This window comes from Vombatus ursinus, unplaced genomic scaffold, assembly GCF_900497805.2.
Source record: "Vombatus ursinus unplaced genomic scaffold, bare-nosed wombat genome assembly UNPS02014798.1, whole genome shotgun sequence".
Lineage (NCBI taxonomy): Eukaryota > Metazoa > Chordata > Mammalia > Diprotodontia > Vombatidae > Vombatus > Vombatus ursinus.
The window spans coordinates 55891507-55891774 of NW_020954576.1; positions in this window are offsets into that span (position 1 = coordinate 55891507).

The window sequence follows — 268 nt, forward strand, 5'->3', positions numbered from 1 at the left end:
AACAATGCCCCTTCTCCTTAGAAGAAGGAAAGAGGTGTTAGCATGCCCTACTGAGAGCTGAACATAGCCCAAGAAAAGACTCCACCAAGGGAAACCTTGATGGTCTGTACCACGAAGCAGCCAAACCAGAAAGGTCATTCCAGGAGGAGTTTGCCAGAAAAGAGTGCTGTTCAGGTTTTCAGCTTTAACGTATCGTGGGTTTTTTTCTTTCTTTTCCTTTTTTATCTCTTAAACATTTACATCAGTAGCAAACAAGCAAATTACACAG